This window comes from Spinacia oleracea, chromosome 5, assembly GCF_020520425.1.
Source record: "Spinacia oleracea cultivar Varoflay chromosome 5, BTI_SOV_V1, whole genome shotgun sequence".
NCBI lineage: Eukaryota > Viridiplantae > Streptophyta > Magnoliopsida > Caryophyllales > Amaranthaceae > Spinacia > Spinacia oleracea.
The window spans coordinates 95,834,684-95,854,244 of NC_079491.1; the positions used below are offsets into that span (position 1 = coordinate 95,834,684).

At 33.9% G+C, this 19,561-nt stretch overlaps 1 long non-coding RNA gene across 10 annotated transcripts; it reads left to right on the forward strand.

Moving 5' to 3' along the window:
* Window positions 1-3,177: 3,177 nt before the first annotated feature.
* Window positions 3,178-11,347, forward strand: LOC110779020 (uncharacterized). 10 transcript variants are annotated; one of them, XR_002531009.2, is made up of 8 exons: window positions 3,189-3,804; window positions 4,762-4,819; window positions 5,880-6,186; window positions 6,287-6,433; window positions 6,609-6,688; window positions 9,428-9,521; window positions 10,140-10,253; window positions 11,089-11,347. It is a non-coding gene; the product is annotated as an uncharacterized lncRNA (long non-coding RNA). The 10 variants fall into 10 exon arrangements; XR_008921900.1 differs by having other exon boundaries at window positions 3,178-3,505; window positions 3,696-3,804; window positions 6,609-10,253; XR_008921896.1 differs by having other exon boundaries at window positions 3,180-3,804; window positions 6,609-9,521.
* Window positions 11,348-19,561: the final 8,214 nt, after the last annotated feature.

The window sequence follows — 19,561 nt, forward strand, 5'->3', positions numbered from 1 at the left end:
TGGTTCATTTCTAAGTCAAAACAAAGAGTTTTTCAGCTCGGACTACTTCTCAATTTTATTTGATGAAGCAGTCAAGAAGGCGACAAGAGGAAAGAAAAAAGAACCTCTTATGGAAAAAGAACAAACAGAGGAACTCTGTCAGAGGAGCCACTATCAGAGGAACCTCTACCAGAATTACCTCCATTTCTCACACCTCCCAGTCCGGAGCCTGAAAATGATGGTGTTAATGATTTGAATTTGAAGCTTGGACTACCTTCCATTTAAGAAACTATCCCAATACATGACTATGAAGAGGAGATGAGGATGCAAGCACTCTTAATGAACAAGTCTTTAACAGAAGGTGACCTTCAAACGATTTCAGGGGAGAAGAAAGATCATTCTGAAAAAGAACAGGACTCTCCACCAAAAACCGAGTATGCGTTCTTTTAAACACAGTCACATTAGACATGTATAGTAAAAATGTAACTGTTTTCTTTCATTATTAACTATGTTCTTTCATTATTGATGCATTATTCTTTCTTCTATTTCTCATGTTCTTTTATATTGTTTTTTTTTGTTAATAAAGTATTGTTCTTTTATGAACATCATTGGTACTTTTTCTACTGTCATTGTGTTCTTTTCTGTCTTAATGCATTAATGTTAATCGTATTTTATTTTAAATGATTGTTTGTTATTCTTTTGTTATAACTGATTTTGTTCTTTTAGAATCTTCAAAATATATTTTCTCTCTGCATAGAGTACCTGAGAGTGTGAAGAACAATGATGGTGAATTGAACAAAAACAGTGAAAAAGGGACACCAATCCCTAATCGTGAAGAAGAAGATTTTGAGACCCCAAAAGTTCCTGAATCAGATTCCCAGAGTACTGTGATAACTCCATCAGTGTATCTGAGGTAAGAACACTCTTATGTTCTATTAGATATGATTTTGTGTTCTTTTTCTTCTTTGAATTATTCTTTTTAATTTTGACTATGTTCTTTCATATATTAAGAGTGTTCTTTTATTGACTATCAATGTGTTCTTTTCCTAAGAGATGAAGAGGATGTTCCAACAACAACAAAAAAAGATGAAGAGGATGTTCCAACTACAATTCAAATCCCTGCCAAAATGAAGAGAATCAAGAATGTCCCTATAGTGTTACGGTCACCCTTTTTAACTCAGTATTCACATTTACTTGAGCCTAGTGACAAACTAACCCAAGAGGAAAAGGATTTGCAATGCATTCTTGATTATGCAATTGGAGAGGGTGATCCTACGTGAGTATTTTAACACAATTGCAATTAATTCAATCTACATGTTCTTTTTAAATTTTTAGTATTCTTATAATGATATCATTTTTATTGTTTAAAACAGTGAGTTGGTGTACTATGACAACTGGAACTTAATTACAAGAGCTAATATGCAAACCCTAGGTAAAATTAATTCCAGTTGTTCTTTTTCAACACATAGGTGTTCCTTTTGTTCTAATGTTTGTTCTTTTCTTTTTTTTACAATAGGTGGGGATGTTTGCGTGACAAATAATATCATTGACACGTTTGCAAAACTGCTGAATGATGATGGAGACCAGTGCGTAAAGACCAACATGAAATTCTCTTCTCGACAATTCCTTACGTAAGATTTAAAACATCCAAAACATCATTATTTTATTTGTTTATTATTTTATACTAGTATATACTTAAAATTATTTTCTATATGAAGAATATGCTTTTACAAAACGACGCATACGGGGGGACACAAGATAGCCAAGGAACCGAGCAGAAGAGGTTTCAGAATTTTGTGGATGCTATTAGGCATGAAATGTCAGTTGCCAATGTTTCATCTCTAAAGGGATACCATTTGGTACAAATGTTCTTTTTCTGTGCTAAATGTTCTTTTTCTGTGCTAAATGTTCTTTTTTTTTTGGCTAAGTTAATGTTCTTTTTCTTTGCGTAATGATCTTTTCTGTTTTTGTAGTTGTTCTTTCCTGTCTGTTCTGGTGCACATTTCTTCCTAATTGTGATAAACAATAAATCAAAGAAAGTTGAAATTCTTGACAATCTCGATCTACCGGAGGGGATACCTTTTGAAAACAAATATGAACAGAATCCCGAAAAGACTGTAAGTCTATTGGGTGAATTTCATCTCAAAATAATAATTAAGTATTTCTGTTCTTTTTTATTTTAAGGTATGTTCTTCTATTACAAAATTTTGTTCTTTTTTCTTTATAATCCATGCAGTTTGAAGCATGGTTGCAGTTTTGTGAGCTGGAAGGGCATCCATTAAAAAAGACACAAATCAAGCAATATGAACTCACATTACCTCCGATGCCATGGAAAAATCGAATAAACAAAGTCGACCGTGGGGTGTATGCAATGAGTGATATGGAGACATAGAAAGGCAACCCGCTTTGGGATTGTGGCTTTAAAAACCCAGAAGATGATGTAAGTAGTTCCTAAATCTTATTATTTTTTCGAAACTTGTAAATATGTTATTTTAATAACACATTATTATTTTATTTTCAGAAAGAATATATTCGGGAGCTAAGGATACAATATGCATCACAAATCTTAGGAAGCGCTCAGAACTAGAAGAAGGAGTTGAGATATCTGGCATTGAAATAAGCAAATCAAGTAGAATAGACATTAGTTTTTAAAAAGTTAACGAACACAAGTGGTTGTTGTTTGGTTTAGAAACAATGGTTTGATATTGTTCTTTTAAAACAATGGTTTGATAGTGTTCTTTAGAAACAATGGATTGATAGTGTTTTTTTGAAACAATGGTTTGATATTATCTGTGTTCTTTTAATGTTGCTGATTGTTCTTTTGAACTAGTTGTTTGTGAATTGGTTTAGAAACAATTGTTCTTTTGAACTGGTTGTTTGTGATTGTTCTTTTGACTGATTGTTCTTTTGAAATTGTTTAGAAACAATTAAATGTGAATTCCTGTGAATATCAGGATGAAGATACTTTGAGTATTATGTTGTGAATTCAAATTAGATATATAACTTTTGACATCTACTAATTTAATGTCTAAATTAACTAATGATTTTGAAGTTGTTCTTTTCACTTAGGAGTATGTTCTTTTGGAAACTATATAGAGTTCTTTCATAAGCATTTAAAAATATATTTCCTAACACATATAAAGGCTTGAACTCTCCTTACTATTCATGGAACAGTGAGTTGCCCAATTTTCCCTTTGTTATCCTTCGATTTTACGGAGTGTGCCCTTACCCTACTGCTCGTATCCATCTACACGCCTCTGCTTAGATTAGGAACTGTGTTTTCCCTTTCCCCCTTTCTGGTAAACTCATCTCCTCTCCTATGGCTTTGGTAGCTCAACTGATCCTTTGTTCCTACTTTTCTTCTTCGTATTCGCTCCATTTACCCAATCTATCCAGGTATAATACCTTTGAACATCAAGAACACCCATTAGATTTGTCCTCGGTTTTCATTTCTCCGATCAAGGCGTTTCGTCAGCCTCCGCCTCTACTCCTCTGTCTTGAATCCGGCATCAATACCTTACATCTGGTTTCCCTCTATCTCAAACTCTTCTTTCTCATACTTTCGTTGATTTAGGGTTCCTCATTTCACAAGTTTTGAGAAACAACCATCGCAATTCTTCAAAACACACAGAATTCGCAGAAACCCTAAATTAGCCCCTTCATCAATATCCCATCTTCTTCCTAAACCCTAAATAACCAGGTTTTCAATTCATCAGGCTTCTCTGCATACGAAAAGTGAGACAGAAAGAGGATTGAAGCTGATATAATTGGAGCTTGTTATTTTGTCAAGTTTATACGAAATTGAAGGTTTACTCTTCAAAATCTGTAAGCTTCGACATTAATTCCTTTGTTTATGTTATTTATTTTAAGTTGTTCTTTCTCTTATTTCTTAATTCGTTGTTTCTGTTTACCTAAATGGTTCTTCTATGTCAATGTTCTTATTTTGATTGGTTTTGTATAATTTTGGTTTGAATTTAATACCCTGATAATTATCATATAGTGGGTACTCCTCCAATTAATCAGATAATTCTGGTTTTGTTGGATTGTTTGTTTAATTGTTTCCCACAATTGTCCTTAAGTAACTGAACAAAGTGGGGGAGAAATTCTTGGTTTTCTTTGGATAGTTATCATAATTATACTTGATTAAGTGAAAAAAGAAAAAATTTAAGTTGTATAAGATAAATAAACAGGGGAAATTATATTACTGCTTGAATTGGGTCTGAAATAATAAAAAGTTGATGGTGTTTGTTGACAGATACTTTGGAAGTTTTAAAGAAAATATAGGTTTAGCTTGCAACTTTAGTTTTTTTTTCTTCTTCTTTTGGAGTAGCGATTAACAGTTACAGTTGATTTGTAATTTGTATGATTCTCCCTACATGGCTACATTATTCCTTCAAAAGAAAAAGTAACACAGAAGTTGTATTTGTATTTTTATAGAGAATGATATACAAAAATGAACTGCTTTGCTATTCAAAAACAGGCTAAAATTTTACTCTAAATCACCATACTTGATAAACTGACTTGACCTCGCCCTCCTCACTCGATGTCTCAAGTACTCCTGTCGGTACCATGGGGAGATTTTATTGCTTCTTCAGTTGTGTCATTAGCAAAGTGGATGTTTAGAAGTGTGTGTAGGGTGGACTTCTTGATTAGCAGTTCATGAATTTGTTTATAAGTGTATGTTTTGGTTATTGTACTACTTTTATACGGAGTACATTAAACTTTTAGATCATGTTGGGTGGACTTCTTGATTAACCATTGAAGTGCTCTCCCTTGATCCAGGGATCTCAGTAGGGAGCAATGTCGTCGTCCTCAACCTTGTATATGTGTTTGTGTATAGGTCAGTGGCATATACCTTACTATGTGGCTCCATCTTACAATATTTGCTTAATTCGTATTTTGACTTGCAAATTGCAATATTACAAAGAATGCACAATTGTTTTCATTTAATATAACTTGTTAAATATTTTGTGCAGTGATTTAACTATATCAATTCAAATTTATTTGTAACCCCTCTTTACTCTTTGTTCTTTTGAATCCTAATGTTTAGGATTTGTACTATGGATTTCAAATTAAATTACCAATCCAAAAACAAACACATATATTACGTTACTGCTTAATGCTTATTAAGCTTATTATTTTGAAGTGTAATTCGACTTTCCCTACGTGAATAAACAGTACATTTCATAACTATTGAAGTATTCGCACTGCAAATTCACAATTTGGAGAAACCATCGATTCAATCATACATAAGGCAAATTAGCCAAAAATAACTTCGCCACTTTTTCCGGTGGCCACTTTGTCTTAGAAATTAGGGTTTCTGGTCGAATGGTGCGGTGTACAACGAGTTGTCTTACAGCTGCATTTTAAATAAAAACAATGTTCTTTTTAGTGATTGGAAAGCTGCATTGTGAGAACTCCAAATTTTTACGCTTCGTCTTTGATTATTTAAGTTGGTGGTTTACCAATGTAACCGTTAGGATTGGAGCTTGTGGTATAGGTTTAATCGGTTTGTTGGGGTTTTGCCGTGGTAATAATTCATGCACTGAATGTATTCACTTGTTGTATCATTCCTTTCTTATGGAGATGAACATCATAGCTTAATTGTTACAAGATACCAGTTTTAATTGAGTTATATCTTGTACCTTAGCAAACAGTAGAATCTGCAGTATGGCATAGTTGCTTTAGCTAAATTGATTAGGACATTTATCTTACTTGACAACAGTTGTTGAATACTTGACTAATCGATTTTTTTTTTATTCGAGTATGAGAAAGGGCCCTGTGTTAGCTTTTGTAGTTTTTTTTATGAATTTGATTCCTTTTATTTATTTCAATGTTCAATCGTGCTCTATTAAATACTTCAATATTCATCACATTTCTTTTTTTCATCACAACTATAGGGTTTGTGGTTTACCGCGTCCGTGTGAGAAAAGGTGGTCGCAAGAGGCATGTACCCAAGGGTGTTGAGGCTGAGGACTTCTTGGTTTTTTTGTAAGAATTTGGGGGTTGTTGAGGCTGAGGACAACTAGCAGCAAATGATAAATAAAATTATAGTGGCTATATACTCATCATCCTCAAATGGGAAAAATAATTCCACAGGATTTGGAAATGAATACTTGAAAATGAAGGATGAAAAGTCAAAAGAGGAGAAGTCTTTTCGTCAACAATACAAAAGTGTATTAGGTACCAAAACCACTGAAGAGACCGGTAACTTCAATTTCGATTTGTCTCTTTGTTTTGGATCTTGATTTTAATTAACTTTTTTATATATATAAATTAACTCGAAGATATGATTATATTATTGTAGGAAAACTTGGCTTCATGGGAGCCTAGCCATGGTAAGTTCAAATTTCGTCAACCATGGAAACAATACCTTAAGGTTGGAGCCTTAACTCGAATGTGTGCCTACAGAGCTGATGCTCTTAGCAACTACCTTAACTCCGACGTCCTACAAGTAAGTGTGCAACAAAATAGTAACATCTCTTACCAAATAAGGTCTAGATTCTAGACTATGCACACGATTCACTGTGACCAAAAGAACACAATTATATACTTGTATATAAAAGAACTTCACAATTATGTTTACCGATGTTAATATTCGTCTTGACTCCCTTTTCTTATTTTAGCAGATTCTGGTGGAGTCTTTTGGTTAGAGTAGATTGGTCGGAGGTTGTTGGGTGTACTCAAAGTGCTCCTGGAGATGGAATTGGTATGGAATTATACCTTTTCTAAAAGTGCCAAATTAATATTTATCCTTAAACTATTCTTCTTTGTTATTCAATTTGATCATGGAAGGTGAGAGGGAAAAAGTAGAATATATTTGTGAGTTGTTATTCATTATGTGGATAATTACTGAAGGCTTAGTCACCTGACAGATACCTTGTTTGATACGTAGTATTTGCTCACTTCAGAAACCTTGGATTTTTTTTCCAACTCCCTAAACTCCTCGTAAACAGGTATCCAATCCTGTATTTAGGTATCTGAAAGGCAATCCAATTCATGTTCCTCTTAAACAATAGTAGTATTTTTTAGCTAAAGGATTTTGGTTAGTTAGTCGGTTTTTCATTGTTCCTGGGAATAGTCCTATGTCTTAAAAAGCTAAGAAGCAGACCACAATGGCCCTTTATTGTGTTGATACTGAGTATTTAGTGATGAGATGGTGATAAACTAAGTCAAGTGACAATGAAGCTTGCACGGGTTACTTGGTTGTTCGATGAGTTGAAAGTGGCAAAAAAAGTTTCAATTCATCTGAAATCCTTTCGTATGTCTGTCGGGTTACCAGGTTGTTAGATGAGTTGACAGTGGCCAAAAAAGTTTCAATTCATCTGAAATTTGATAGTTAAGCTTAAGCCTCCTTCTGTATTGCTAAAATTCCAGTATCTCCTTCCGTACGTCTCTTATCAACGAGGCTAGCAAACAGGCGACCTACACCTTATGCTTCCTGACAAGTCGTATTATCTAGATGAAGCTAACTGAGCCTGATCTCATATTCAATTACATTTAACTTAGCTTTTTGTTGGTTAATTTAGCAAAGGTTGTTGAGAAAAGGTCGGCATGGGGTTCTTTTTGAAATATGAAGTGCCCTGACGACGGTGTAAAAGTTGTATTTACTATTGATGGGAGTTAGAGAATCCTCTGGACTTCCCTGAGTATTGGCAATTGAAAGTTGTCTTTCTTTTTATGCACGGTCTTACAACCCAAAGTTGCTAGAAACCAAAAAAAGGTTGTTTTACCTTAGACGTGATTGAGGTCAGGGTTGTTTTACATCTTTGTACATGAAAAACTGACTAAACTTCATATTCTTTGAACTAGACTTTAGAATGAATAATATATTTCTAACCTACTAACTCTGTATGCTAATGTACTGAAACCCTCCTAAGAGAGGTCGATCACTTACCTACTAACAAACCACAAGTAATTGAAAGTTAAACAATTTCTGAAACCTCTAAATCAAGAGACTCATACCTCGATAACCTCCCTGTCATAAGATTTTGTCCATTTTCCAGCAATCAGAGCTTGACTCGTAGCAATCTGAACTTTTAAGTCTTGTAACAACATTTTCAGCTTTAGTGCTCATCTGAAGAAAAATTTAGTCATCATATTAGCTTTAGGAATACAATGGCAGAAGAATTAGATGGATAATATCAATATCCCCAGCATTCACATACTTTATCAACATTTATAAACATGAAAAGCAATGAGAATAAAGAAAATGATCCAATTATCCAAAGTAATCATCAAAACCAAATTCTCCTTAGGAATTTTTTCAACAAGTACTTGAATTAGTAGGTTCGAAATACACAGACCCTACAGTTTCAGTAAACTGACTTACTCACACTCTTTAATTTTGTTGCGAGTACTTGAATTGTGCACTGATACCATAATTGAGTATAAATGGCATTGTACTGGTTGATTGGTTTAGAACTCTTTTAAACTTCGTCTAATTTTGACGTGTAGTTGGTGGATAAGGTATGGTAAGCGGGTGTGTGATTTCTCTTATCACTAATAGTGCATACTTAATTTGCATACCTAATTATGTCATTGCTAATGGTTCATTTTCTGGCCATTTCCTTCTTGTATCTCCAAATTTATTCTTCATATTTGATAAAATCATACGAAGGTAATATTATATAGACATCTTTAGTTAACCCTGTCAGGCTGTCACCATTACTACTATACACACCACTTGTGCTGTAAAAAAATAAAGTAAACTATACACACTGCTGGCTTCAAAATAGAGCTTGATGTTGTGAAACAGATCAAGGTCATGGCCTTCACTTGTAGCTTTAGAATGAGAAAGTCTTAGTAACCTTGAATTAGGCACCTGTTGGTGTTTAGTTTTTCTGCAGCTTTGGATGTCTGTTCCTTCTGTTCTGGCCTTTGGTCTGCTTCTTTATGTTTTGGCATGTGGTCTGGCTTGTTGGTTTAGCTGCTGCTACTTTCTGGAGGTTGAATACAGGTTGCATCCGTGGGCTTCTCTGCTGAAGTGCTGATACTTGCTGTTGTGCAGGCTGTTTGCAGACTTCTTCTGTACAGTTTGTTTCTTTGTGTTTTCTGTTGCTGTGTATTCTCTGCTGGATGGTTTATGCAGTTGCTGCTTGTGTTGCTGCTTTGTGTGGCCTCTGCTGTAATCTGTTGCCCTGTCTGATGCTCGTTTGTTTTAAAGTTGGTTGTCTTCTTCTTTTTTTGTTTGTGTATGTCAGTTAGGGATGGAGTAAGTTAGGAATGCGGGTTGTTCTCCCTTAGCCGAGGTCTTTGTTTCTATGTTTTGGATATTACTTGTATTTCGTCATTTTGGTACTAAATTTTCTCTATTTTATCCATAAAAATACAGCTTGAGTTCATTGTTTCCATTTCTAATTATGTTCTTTTAGCATTTTGAAAGATATTATATATTTTCTTTTATAACCTCATTGTGTTAATGCTATTTTTACTTTTGTAATTCCAGAAAGAAATCAAAATATGAGGAAATGAACTTCATCTTCCTTTTCCACAACATCAAGGAGATCTTTCTCTGTAAACTAATCAGGAACTATCATGATGTATCCCCTCTCTTTATTATCTTTTTTGCTTCATTTGCATTTAATTTATATATGAACTTATTCCTGTTTTTTCTTTCATTGATTTGCATGTTTGGATGTTCGATGTTGCATGTTTCTTTCTTTTTTCTTGAATTAATCAGTGTTGGAGTATGGCTCGCCACCATGATCTAATATGTTTGAAATCAAGGGAGGTTTGACTATTATAATAAGCATCAGGGGTAGTAGCAAGCTTTACAAAGTTTTGCGTCAGAATGAGACAGAATATTTGGGTCTGTTATCCTGGAACTGGTTTCCGGGTTTGTCTTTTATATTATTCTTTACTAACATTGTAGATTCATATGCATTTCTATAGCTTTATTTATCTCATATTTCCCCGATTTTTTTTTACCAAGCACTGTTTATTTTATCTCGACGCATGTTATTGTCAATTAGGTCTTATGGTTTGTGACCAGCCATGAGTGACGAGATTCTCACAGTTGCTAAAAGTTTGTGATGCTTAAATTATGTTGTACACATTTTGTTTTGTACTGAGAATTGAGAATTATATGGTGATTATTTCAATTTCAGTAACTTCTCTTGAGTTATGTTTATTATGCAATTGTTCAACTTGGCTTGCAGGTTGTAGCAGCTATGACAAAAGTCCGAGAATTAGGAGAATATGGCAAATCCAGTGGCGAGGGTTTCTGCTCAAGTTTGGTGCATTGAGAAATGGGGTTCTTTAACAGAATCTAGGTAACATTTTCTTGAGCTTGGTCACACAACACAACACTATGACTTGGCAGGTCACTTGTTGTTACCATTTTCTATCTTCTATAGGTTTTATATCTCGTGAATGCCATTCTTGAACGTTTCTTCTTGATTATTCTTGTCATAAGCTGTGGTACGTCAAAGCCGGCCCTGCAGTGATTTATTTCTCTAGCTGGCCCTAATCCACTCATGGTTCAGGTGCTCAGACCACCTACAAATGTCTGTCTTTTCATCTTAACATTTTGCTGAACATTTTACCTGCGATGAGGGTATCTTCAGGCCCTTGTATGATTCATTTAAGCTATTGATGATTGATAATATTTGGTCTGCCTTTGTTCAATAGCATGAAATAGTTGTTGTCAGCGGCTGCCATTCCTGTATATTAGTAAGCGCTCTTGGTTTGATTTCTTATATTACCTCCATTTCTGAACTTATCGGCACTAGGGTGATCGTGGGAGTTTAAAAACTCAAATTTTGCTTACAAATATCAGTCCGTAATTTTTTTTACTCTAATTATGGTGGATTGTCAAGCTACCTTCTTGTGCTTGTTTAGGTAATTGTTTTATTTGTAGCGTATATTTGGCGTTTTTCTTTGTCTACTACTATTTTGTAACCATCTACTGTAGTATTTTGATGCAATTGGTTCTATCTGTCTTAATATTAACACCACCATAACTTTTATGTTGCCTGCTTACTTTTTAAATTATTAAATGTCTCGAATTTAGTAGAAACAACACGACCTTGTGAATTATGTCAAGGCATTAAGCTTGCTTATTTTTGTCACTAATTCCACTCTTTTGACACATTGTATTTGCTACAGAAAAATACAGGGGTTCAAGATGAAGATTTAGTTTCTTTTGTGAAAAAATGGCAGAAGGCAGGGGCTTCTCTATTTGGCGATTGTTGTAGAACTACACCAAAGACGATAAATGACATTTACACGACTCTCTCAGAGCATTAAGTGCCTCCGGGTTAACAAGTCATTCACACTTTTGTCTTGTAAATGACTAATTAGGAAATATGATCTATGCTTGTGTATTGTTGTTGTCTTAATTAATTATACAAATTTGTTTACTGAAGGGACCTTCTCGTTTTCTGTAACCTATAAATAAAGCATTGAATATCCGCACAAAGACGAGCTTTGCATACAAAAAAGCACAAGTACTCCAGTTTACAACCATAAGCCGTTCGTTTTTATTATTCCAGGCTTCCAGCTAATTTCCCATGAATTTGACCGTGGTTTTCTACGTACTGTTTTTACGATATATATTTGTATCCCTTGGGGGAACGTGCGCGCTAGCGCACGTTCCAACAACTAGTAAATGAAAAATATGTACATATTATACTCTTTGAGATTCAATCAAAAAAAATACCCATTTAAAACTACATATTAAAATGTTATAGGGGAAGAAACACGTAATGTAGCTATACATTATTTGCAATTAAAAAACTACATTTGAGTTTGTTGATTGCGCAAACACCAGTAGCTTGCAATCGAGTAATATGTACGTAAAAAAAATGATCAAATTACCAATCGCGAAAAGAATCTACAAAGGATGTATGTGTACTCCAAAATAATCATCTGGAACAAATGCTTCCAATTGTGAATTTGAAGATGTTGGATGAACCAAAACCCCACCAACAGGTAAATTTATGATACACTGAAAAAGAACAAAGAAACAGTAAGGAAAAAAAGAACATGATTAGGAAGAAAAAAGAACATATATGGATATATAGTAAATTTAAATCTAAAAGAAAAAGGACAAAAAAACATATAGGAGGAAATAAAATGAACAATGAAAAAAAAAAGGAACATACTAAAGGAATAAAGGAACAAAACAGATATTAAAAAAGAACAGTTTAAAAAAAGAACATAATAAAGATTAAAAGAACAAATGGATGTTCTTTTAAAAAATGAACTGTTTAGCGAAAAAAACATAAACAAAAGGACAAAAAGAACATGTAGGAGGAAAAATGAACAATGATAAACAAAAGGAACAAACTAAAGGAATAAAAGAACAAAGAGATTTTTAAAAAGAACAATTTGCCAACAGAACATAATAAAGTAAACTAAAAGATCATTAACAAAAGGATAAATAGAACAAATAGATGGAAAAAGAACAATGATAAACAAAAAGAACATACTAAAGGAATAAAAGAACAAATAAATGTTTAAAATGAACAGTTTACCTGATCAGTAGACTGAGTTTCCTCCCTCAAATTATCAACATGTCTTTCTCTTCTCTTGTTCCAACCTTTCAGTTTATTGCGTTTCTTCTCAACAATTCCTTTAGGTCTCACATTCCTCTCATTAGCTGTGAGGGGGTCGAAAAAGCACGAGGCTAATGCGTGACCTCGTCCCTCGTGGGTTTGACGATTCTTTTTATTCAATCAAGTGTAATTGGATTTCCTGTGAGTATACACCCAATTGACTAGTAATATAGGAGTCCCCATTCAGTTTTTAACGACAATGAGAAAAACTGACAAAACCCGGTTATCGTGACATAAAGGGAGTGCAATTATGTTTGACCACGACGGCCGTAGGTTCCCTTGTGATCCCTGGTGTGGGGATCTCTCAATATACACCCGCAAGGTAGAGATTGAGGGTTCGGGGGACTATAACTACCGAGAGGAGTACTTCGCTCGTCGATAACTCCAGAAGCAGGATATCCTTACTAGCTCAGCATAAATAATTGAAGGGACATGCATTAACTATTAAACTAATCTGAGTTGATTTTAGCAATATGCAACATATAATACTAATTCGATCGTGATTATCTGATTTAAATAGCATTAAGGGACCTAGCATGATAATCCGATTTCCCAAAAATATTATATTTGTTAGGCGTGATAGAACAATCAGATTAGGTTAGTTTAACAGTTCATAAAAAGGGCGAGGAAAGCAGTTAAATCATCGAAAAGGGACACATTACGACGCACCCATGAGAGGTGCGTCACGGTTCTCAGAAAACTAACCACTTTGACTTTGCTATTTCTCCTTTTTATTTAACGAATCTCAATTATGGGACAGGATACGTTCTGTTCGATTTATGGATCGATTGCGACGGAACGCGTGAGCAGTTTCGCAGCGAGAGGCTTAGGCTAAGGGTTGGAGACTCAGAATATAATTATGTGTTGTTGTGTCCTTTCACGTCGAATTTAGGGGGCTATTTATAGGGAAGAGTTCGTGGAAAGATAGAATTGCGGAGTTCTAATCCACAAAGAATTAGGAAAAAACACGTACCCAGGTATTTTCAGCGCCCAGGCCTGGGCGCCGAAGATTTCCACTACTACAAAAAATGGTAAAGAGACCCTTCCTAAATGGCCAAAGAAACCTCCTTTCAAGGGGTCTCTATCTCAGAGGTCTCTTTGATAAAGAGACCCTCTCTAGAAGAGGGGGTCTGTTTGTTAAAAGCTAGAGACCCTTCACGTAAGAAAGGAGGTCTCTTATGTAAACTTGGTCAAAAATATTTTAGAAGGGAAAGAGACCCCATGTTAGAGATATGAGGTCTTTTGTTAAAAATATTCAGACCCCTTATGTAAGATAGGAGGTCTCTTTGATTTTTTTTTTATTTTTTTTTTATTCAAGAAATTAAGACCTTATATATAATATAGAGGGTCTCTTTGTTACTTCTAATATTTTTATATTTTACAAATTAAGACCCCATATGTTAGATATGGGGTCTCTTTGAATTTTTTATTATTATAACTAGAGAGCCCTTTTTATACCTAACGGGTCTCTTTGCAAATTTTTTATTAAAAAAAAATCGATATTACGTACGTAACTACGTACACCTGCTGCTATAATACGTACTTACACCTGCTGCTATAATACGTACTTTGTAATAATTCGAGAACTTCCATAGTAATCGATATATTACCCAAAAAAAAAAAAAATCCCACAAGTAATGCTCAAAACGCAAAAGCTTTACATTAATTGTAATTTGCATAAACGTCTAAGCTTTATATCGCAATTTCAAAAAACGTAAAACAAAAACCAGTTCCAAAATATAATAATTCACAACTTATCAACAATTGGAACCAAAACTCATGGAGTTATTTCCATACCATCAACTTTGTTTTCTTCATCCGCTTCTTGCTTGAGCAAATACTCGACCCACATGTCTCTAACCTCATCCGCATTTTCCGATGAATAAATTTCTTCAGAAAACTGTAATAAGTAGCATACTTAGTAGTTAAACAAATGCATTGTTCTATAATAGTTAACAAAGTAGGTAAAACCTCAACAAACAAAACATACAGGTCAGGAATTTGTCCACCCTTTAATCAGAAATTTGTCTGCACTTCTGCTAAAAAAAATTGGCCATTCTGTATTTGTGATGAACATTTTAAGCCCAAACTTTGTGCATCAAGAGACAAGATATCATCTAACCGGCAAAAATATTTGTTGGATCTCTAAAAATTGAGCTTATTCTCTGCAATTGCGATCTGGGCTACCATGGAGGTTAGAATGCTTTGAACTTTTATGAATGCAATTGCTGCTATATTGCCTAACAAGTTCAGTTACAGGTACTGCTGGTGCTGTTGGAGTACTTCCCATGTCCTTTGTTTTGTTAAGCAGAAACGTCCCAGACAAAATGGTTACAAATCCACACAATTCTGTAGCTATTTGTGAACCATTCTGTGAATCCCAATCCTGAAAAATTGAGCAAATACGAGCAATGTACATCATAAAAAGACAGCAAAAGATAGCACGCAACTGAATTAACTTGTGCACCATATTCCAATATTAAGCTTGTGGATCGTAAGAAAGATTTTTCATGTACTTTACAATAGGCTAAATGCTAACTTATTATGCAACTAAATTAGGATAACTTTGACAAGACACTACCAGCACAGCAACCGGGCAACATGGAACTGGGACATGTAGATCCTTCAAACAAAACACCACATTAACCAATATCAGGTTATATATCCCAACTTAAAAGCAATAAATAGCTCCTTAAAACTAGCAAGAACAGTTTACACACTGCTGTACAGAAAATCAGATCAGATCAGGTTAGTTACATAAAATCAGGTTAGTTACATAAAATCAAGTTAGTTAAAGCTAGCAGAACAACAAATCAGTTCAGAACTCAGCACATTAGAGCAAAAAAACACATCAGCAAAGCAAAGAATAGTTCGTAAAGTAGAACAGAAACAGACTAGTACGCAGAGCAGATCAGAAGCAGAACAGAAGACGAACAAAAGCAACTGAAGTACATTATATCACAGTTAGAAGCATAAAACACTAACTTTAGAGGTTGATCCTTGGCATAAGGAAATGCCCTTTGTTTGTGTTTCTCTTAAGCATCAAAATCACCTAAATCTTAGATCCATTATTGTCTTCGTGATTAGTGAATTCCTCTAGAACTTGTTGCGTCAATATTACCTTCAAATTTAAGTTCTTCAAGATGTTAGATGCTGAAAAGGCTTGTGGCAGACCAACCCCGTAATCTCCATAAGAGGGTTGATAATTTCTTTTTCCAACGATGTTGTCTTTTTTCGCACCTGTAGAGTGAGATAGTAAAATATTTAATAAGTAGTCCAAAATACATTTTGCAAATCTTATTTCTATTACAATGTGCAAACTTGGCAACCAATCAAAAGGAACAAAGTAATTTGGACATAAAAAAGAGTAAAAGTGATATATTTGATTATATTTTGTCAATTTAGTGAGGCGTATAGTTGAACAACTAATTAGCATTAGTTATATTTAACTTTAATGATAATGATGCAATATAAACGATCAACATCATCAACCACACTATTATTGTGTAACTACGTACATTATACATTTCACAATATCATCGCATACACTTATTTTGTAGTCAACAAACAATTAAATTTCATCTGTTCAAATTACGGAGTATATACGTCAGGATATGGTCTTGACATCAGGTTAATTTCTGATAACTTTTCCTTTATTAAAAAACATTCACATCTTTATAATTTAAAACACTTTTAATGAAGTACGTGAAGAAAAAACACTCTGGTGAAAAAAGCAATGACTTTATATGTTTCTGACTATTTTGTTCAAAAATCAGACAATACTACTCCGTATGAAACAACACAAATATTTTAAAGTTGCATGTAAGTGAAAAATTTGGAGTTAATATGACCTGAACCTGTTCAAAAGTAGATGCTAAAACTCCAAGTCTTGCAAGTTGTTGAATTTGTGTTATATTTTCATTTATATTCATTACTCTGTATGTTGCTTCAGAGAACTACACGAAATAGCAAAAAGAGAAGAAAAAATTGAAAAATAAATCAGTAAAATTGAATCCAGTACGCTAAAAAAACACCAAACATATAGTATAAAACATGTTTGAGATGAGTACTTAGATTGAAAAGGGAGATTGTTATGAAAGGTTAATTAAAAGAAAAGGCTGAATGAAAATACGTAGTGTCGAATGGACATACGAAATAGATATTGCTTTGGAGAAAGTGAGTCAATGAGAAAATTGAGGGGGTTTCACACTACCGAGCCATAATGCCATATATTGAAGCATCTAATATCCTTGACATTTCATCAACCATTGCTAACTTGACAAAATCATAAAACTATACAATTAATACCCCATTATATAAACACACCAAATTCATGCAACAGTAACACCAAATTATATAAACACCCACATTCCAGGTTCTCGATCAAACTAACTACTATTAATTAATAATCCAACTTCGAATTGAATAGGCATACACATTATAGTTCTAGATCAAACGAACTACTCATTCAAATAATCCAACCTATACCAACCAATTTCTTCTATCCCAACTTCGTTACACATTTTTTCTCAAATCAATGAATAAAAATCTGAATTTTACCAGAAGATTACCTATACTCAGATTTCCGTCCGTCCCATCCACCATTAACTCGTTAAATTAAATTCGTACAAACACCTGCACACAGGTTCCAAACCCAAAAATTATACTTAGTATGCATGAATTGACAATTTTAATAATTAAATTTTAAAATTATTATGAATAAACCCCCAATTAAAAGAAAGAAAATTCATAGTCAGGCAAATATCGTAGAAATAAATAGTTAAAACTTACTCCCTCCGTATTTTTTTAAGAGATACACTTGCCTTTTCCGGCCGTATTTATTTAAGAGATACACTTGCCATTTTTAGTAACTTATCAACCCCACCATCTAATTAAATAATACATCTAATATACCCTATCACCCACCATCCTATTAAACAAATATTTTCATAAACCCACCCCACCCTCCACCCACCAAAATGACATGGTCCCCACATATTTAATTATTAAAATATCTATCCAACCCCACTTGCTTTATTATTTTATTTCATTCAATTATTCTTCTTAATACCCGTGCCCGACCAAGTGTATCTCTTAAAAAAATACGGAGGGAGTAAAATCAAATTGGAAAAGACAGAAACAAAACTTTAAATTGGAAAAGATAGATGAACCTATTTAAAATGTCAATATAGCAAGTGAGAAAAAACAGGATTAATCATACCAACACAATTTTCTTCTTGGTGGAGGAAATTGATTAACTTATATTTGATTTATAAACTTTTTAAAAGTGTTTGATCAGGATGGAGTTTAAAGGATTAATTAGGGGGAGGGAATGGAAGTTTCTAGTGGAATCCATGGGATGGAAATCAAATTTAATGGGTTGAGGATTTTGAAAGGAGAGAGGCGATATTAGAGGAGATGAGCGATATGAGCGATATGAGGTGATTTTGATGAACGACGTGAAAGAAAATACAGTACTTGGAATTTTGAAATATAAAAAAAAAATTAAAAAAAAATAACAAAAGGGGACACGTGCATTCTATATTTCTTGCATGCATCCTTGCTATTAAATAGTAGTATAGATTAGAATAGTTAATATACCCATCTGAATTCAAAGTATTCTTAAACTACTGAGACCAAGAAGAGCTATAGTTGATTTGAACAATATCAGAGTTGAAACATCCACTTGTGAGTAGTATCTTGTAAGTAACTCGTTAGCAACAAACCACGAGAAGTTGAAAATACATCTACAAGGGACTGTTGGCATATATCAGATAACATTGCACGAGCTTAGTATGATCTTCTCCAAATTGAAAATGCATCCATAAGGGCATCGTGGCTACAAACAAATAAACGCAAGAGGCTACAAAGGCTCCTTGTTTCGCTCTTCTGATTGTGCAGTCATACTACTACACAATATAGGGGAGAAACCCGTCAAAAAAGACCATGTTGATTCAAGTCATTAACTATGCAAATATTTCAAGTCATGGACTACGCAAATTCCAATTAATAGTGGCGGAGTTCAGAAGATATATACGTAAGAATACTTCTATAGTTCTTGAACTAATAGTATCAACCTCACATAGTTCCCCAGAAAAAAAACCAGTCCCTTGGTTGAGTGACGTAAGAAAATAGTATGCAGAGTTTCTCTGGGGGGTCAACATTATTATATCAGGAATGATGAATTCAAAGAAATGCTCAGTTGTACTCTCTGCACAAATAACATCCCTCTCCATGAATAAACAGAGACACCTAGAAAGTTCAGAATGGATAATACTATAGACCAATCTATATCCCAAACTACTTGAAAGTTACAAATGCCAAACGCCCAAACTTCACATTTCCTATGGGATAATTGACTGAAGAACAAACACAAGGGTATTTCTAAGTTCCAACAATACCTAAGAAGACACTCTCCAAACCAAACCTGCTAAAGCTCAATAAAGTCACACAGAGAACCTTTCACATTAATTGGAGTTTGAAACCAAGCAATCAACAACTTAAACCAACAATAATTATCTGAAGAAACAAGAACTGTATCTAGTTTAAGCAAATTGAAAAAATTACACATTTTCTGTTGTTTATTCCTTTAAAGAACAAAATTGACAAAAAAAAAACCATAGCTAACAACACATAAATCACGAAGTTCAATTGAAAACGCATTAACATAAATTTATCAGCAACAAATATAAAATTAGAGCTAACAATATCTGCAGCAATCACAAATTAACTAGAAATGCTGAAAAAATGAACAAATCTTTGCCCTAATTGACAAACCTACGCCTCCAAGAAATAATACCATCCAACAAATTATGACATAACTAGAAGAAATCATCAAAAATTGAGGAGAAAGAGAAATACCAGTGATACCTGAAGTATAAATTTGAGAATGGCGAGGAATTTCTCCATAATTTGCTTCTTTCAATCGCAGATCTGCACCAACATATTCTCAATCGTCGTTGTTTATAGGGGTTTTTGCTGAAGCTCCATATATTTTTTCTTTTTAAAGATTATTGTAGGTT